The 4,666-nt window shown below is 42.8% G+C and overlaps 1 pseudogene; it reads left to right on the forward strand.

The window, feature by feature from the left end:
* Window positions 1-1,269: 1,269 nt before the first annotated feature.
* Window positions 1,270-4,174, forward strand: LOC105539267 (annotated as a pseudogene).
* Window positions 4,175-4,666: the final 492 nt, after the last annotated feature.

Consider the following 4,666-nt stretch of genomic DNA (forward strand, 5'->3'; position numbering starts at 1 on the left):
TTCACATTTCCAGCATCCCAGATATTTCCTGCAACATGGCAGGCACCCATGCATATATAAATGAAAAAAAAGCATGTATAAACATAGATATTAAAGTAATTTATTTCTGTCACAAAAGGTCTTTCTGAACCACATCCTCCACTAATGGTGACATGGGACTGTCACCTATGTGTTCCCAGTGTTTCTGGATGCATGAGAACGGTAGGGCAAGAGAGAGAACAAAGCCTCTTAGTCCCTTTCCTTCTACTACAAACACTTTAGGGATGCGGGCCGAGGGAGAGAGGGAAAACCCCAGCTGGCCTTGCATGTGCCTGACTCAGTGTGTACGCACCTTGCTGCCCAAGTCTCTTGTCCATGTGCCTTGCTGTCTGCCTTCTGTCCCTGCAGAGCTGCGCAAGGAGACATCGTGACTTCCTTCTATGCTGTTGGCTAGGAGTCAGGCAGTAGGTCCGCAGATCAGTCTTCCCAGATTTGACGTGTGAGAGTGTGAGGAGGAGCCCGCGGGTGCGGTCTATGGCCTCTGACCGGGAAGGGCCTTGAGGTTCCCGTCCTCCTAACAGGCGGCGAGATGCAGCCATGGCGTTTCTGTCGTGGGGATCCCAGACAGGGGAGGAAGGAGGGCCATAGAGGGGAGGAGGACCTAGAGAACATGGAGTGAGTTTTGAAGGGGGAAACTATTTGTGGTATTTGAGTCCCAGAGGCATATGAAACCGCCCACAGAAGACACATTCCGAAGTCTTCAGTGGGAACCTGGGAGAGGGCAGAGGACTGCGCAGTGCGAGACGGGGTGGGGCGAGGAGGGGCGCCACAGCCCACTGGGCAGGCACTGACCTCACTGCGCATGTTCACTGGGCATCTTCCCGTAGGCCCCTTTGCCCATGTGGTGAATGCCAGGGAGCTGTGAAGGTGTGAGGGTCGCATTCCTGCTGTCAGGACTTTTTCTGTTCTCCTGAGACGCAGCCGGTAGGTCCGCAGGCCAGTCCTCCCAGGGCTTGAAGTGTGAATGAGAGTGAGGAGGAGCCAGCGGCCGTCTGGAGTGTGGGGCAGGGTGGTACGTGGCCTCAGAGGCCAAAGGGTCTCAAGGTGCTCGTCTTTCTCCTCGAGAGGTGGCACCAATGTGGGCCTTGTTGTGGTGGGGTCAGAACGAAGGAAAAAGGTGGGCTGAGTAGTTGATAGGGGTCAGATGAAGATGGGGTGAGTGCTGGGGATGCTGAGGCAGGTATCTGAGTCTCTGAAACCCTCGACAGAGGACAGATTCCAGACTCCTCCATGGCGACCCAAGAAGGAGAGGGGTGGGCATTAAGGAAGGGAACTGGGAGCGCTGCAGGTTGGTGACTGTGGCCTTGAAGTCTGCAGAGTGCCTGGCAGAGGTGTACAGTGAAGAGGGCCCAGTGCTGTGTGGCAACTTCTCAACTCCACTGTGGAGATTTGAATGGGCGGGGCTCCGCATTCCAACAAAACTTGATTTTAGGGGGGCAACGGGCCTAGCAAATGGGTGTATGACAAAAGCCGTGTTCACTGTAGTTTTAATTCTCTGGCTGTATTTTCGTAAATGCCTCCATGGAGGAGAGTTCGGTTGTGAAACCAAACCTCATCGGAAATATCCTGTGTCTTTTGCCAGAAGCTATAAGGCATTGCTCATCTAGCTTGACCAACTTAAGTGGCTTTGCAAGCATTCGGAAGGCACACACTTACACTTACCCTGAGACTTAGATTGAAAGTATTTATAAACTTTTAAAAAATGACAAGTTAACATTTGGTCATGGAAGTGGTCAAATACAGCTGCCCTTTCAAGTGCATTTACCAATTCAGAGTATTCTGTTTGCAGTGTCAAATTTGATTTGGTGAGGAAGATGAACATATAGGCCTAGACCAAGGAGAAGTGTACCACCTCCTGAGCTGATTGGGCCTCTGCCGGTGAGTGTCTTAATCTTTGATGTTTTCTATTAGCAAAAAGTTATTTTTGTAACTTGTTGTTACAAAAATATGTTTTGTAATTGTTGTTGAACCAGTATAGATTCACCGATAAAGGTCTCCCATGCTATAAAATGATCATGGCATCTCATGAAGGAAAGACTAATCCAAGAGAATTAAGTTCTTTTGTTGTCTGGATGGATGATCGTGTGTTCCCCAGATTTTTTTCCCATGATTTCCTTCTCATGCTTATTTGCAAAAGATTACACACATTCATCCCAACATAGATTAAAACAGCTTCCAAGGCCCTTGAGGGTAACAGTCTTAGAGTAACCTCTCTGTGGGAAGAGTAACTTTATGAAGTATAAGTATGTGGAAGAGTGTTGGAGAAATGTCTTTAGACTCATGATCAGAAATATCTATGTATTCTGTATATTTATATTCTTGAAATGTATTGATAACAAAACTTTTTATCTGCACACACACACCTCTGGTTCCAGGAGCCCAGTGATGAGAAACCTCAGCAAGAGGAACCACCAACTGAAAGTCGGGATCCTACACCTGGTCAGGAGAGAGAAGATCAGGGGTGCAACTGATAGTCAAGGTGCTGGGAAGGGAAGGACTATTATCTATGGTGGGCGGGGGGGCGGTGGGCAGAAGAGGCCTATATGTGCGTCATGCATTTTGCCATAAACCAGTAACAGGAGGAAAGAAAACATTAGGAAAGGATCTCAAACACTTGCTGAAAGTTGTCTGGAAAAGTGAAGAGTATAGTTTGCAGCTTCATGCAGTCCCTGGATACAATGAATCTTCTCTTTTTCTTCCAGGTTTATTTTGCATGCTTGAAAATACAGTCCTTGCTAAATCAGATGAAACTGTTTAATGCGGTGTACAAAATTTCACTAGTTTGATCTTCTTAGAATGTTGTCTGATCTTCTCAGCTGTGGTGTCCACAGTATTGTATGCACCCTTTAATAGCATGTAGAATGCCAAGTCACCCTACCTTGTAACACCCTGAATAAAGTCCATTTGCATAAGGATATTAGTCCCATTTTATAAATAAGAAAACTGAGGCTCTGAAATGGGGGCTTACCAAGAACACTTGACTCATGGAGAAGGAATTCATGTTTCATTCCAAGGTTTGTGTTCTTCCTACCATCTGTGTTAGAAAACATGAATAATTTTGCTTAAAATGTTCATGCTTGAATGTGTCTGTACTGCAAGGTACTTCAGTATTGGTTCAGGACAAAACACAGTTCCGTGAAGCAGGATAGCAACTCCAGAAAAGACCTCAATGAATGACAGCCACTGTTTCCTTTGCTCTGCATTTTTGACAGTATGTTTGGTAAAAGCTGGATAGTTCAGGACATTGGCATACAGGTAGCTGTATTAGTATATTTTTAAGAGACTTTTTAATAGTTGTTTAAACTTTTATAATTAGAAAACTCAAAGTACGATAAGATTATCATGAAACAGAAATTATTTCCTCAACAGATAGCATTCTGAAGTTAAACACTGACAGAACTTGGGTCATGGATTATTTTAGCAATTCACTGTCAAGGGGGTTCCAGAATATGACTGTCAACAATACCCATTAATTTTTTTTTCACTCAAGTTCCTGTACTCTTGTGGAAGACAGTGATTTTGCTGTTATATTTGGTACTTTTTTTCTGAATGCGATTCATTTATGGAAAGTTACATATAGGGCCTTTGGACCTAAGTTTGTTTAATTTTAACCAAAAATGTTCAAGTTACCTCAACAGGTGATGAGTGTCAGGACTGTAAGATTTGTCATAGGCTTATCAATACATTTATCTAATCTTTCAGAAAATTACATTTACGTTATGATTAAAATGCTATCCATTGGGTAGTCTTCAGATTTCCTGGATAGCTGATACTCACTGTTTATAATACACAATGGTAAAGTATAGGAAATATAAGTGTGGTCTGATTTTTCCTCAGATTGTCATTTAAGATAAGAATTCATAATACAGGAAAACAAAAGTGTGCCATCTTTACATCACATTTATTACCACACTGGTCTGCAGGCTTTTATTTCATAACACTGAGGAAAAGAATATTATCATTATCTTTCTTGTTTGCCTTCTTCAATTGATAGCCTTTGTATTTTTAAGTGCCTGACCTGAAAGCTGATCTCCAGGAGCTGTCTCAGTCAAAGACTGGGGATGAATGCAGACATGGTCCTGATGACCAGGAGAAGATTCTGCCAAAATCAGACAATTTAAAATGCCAGAAGGAAGTATGCTATCTATTAAGATGCAAACATATATGCTTTCTGTTTTCCACAATATTATACTTTCGATAGTAAGAGAGAACATTACTACCCCTTTAAAATCAGAGTTCAAATGCAGACTTTCTTTGAAAGGTCGTTCAGACTCCAGTTGCCTGACTACGAGACTTAAACACTGTCAGATACAATTGTGTCAAAGCCATATCGAATCATCAAATATGAAAGCATATTCTTACTTCTGATTATACCCAACAACTAACAATTTTCAGATTCTTTTCTCATTTCTGCTTTTAAAAAATACATAATGCATTTCTAATACCAGTTTGTGTGAAATATCTTTTTTTCTCTATTTTTTTATTATTATTATACTTTGAGTTCTAGGGTACATGTGCATAATGTGCAGCTTTGTTACATATGTATACTTATGCCATTTTGGTGTGCTGCACCCATCAACTCGTCATTTACATCAGGTATAACTCCCAGTGCAATCCCTCCCCCCTC

Source organism: Mandrillus leucophaeus, unplaced genomic scaffold (genome assembly GCF_000951045.1).
Source record: "Mandrillus leucophaeus isolate KB7577 unplaced genomic scaffold, Mleu.le_1.0 Scaffold2012, whole genome shotgun sequence".
Classification (NCBI taxonomy): Eukaryota; Metazoa; Chordata; class Mammalia; order Primates; family Cercopithecidae; genus Mandrillus; species Mandrillus leucophaeus.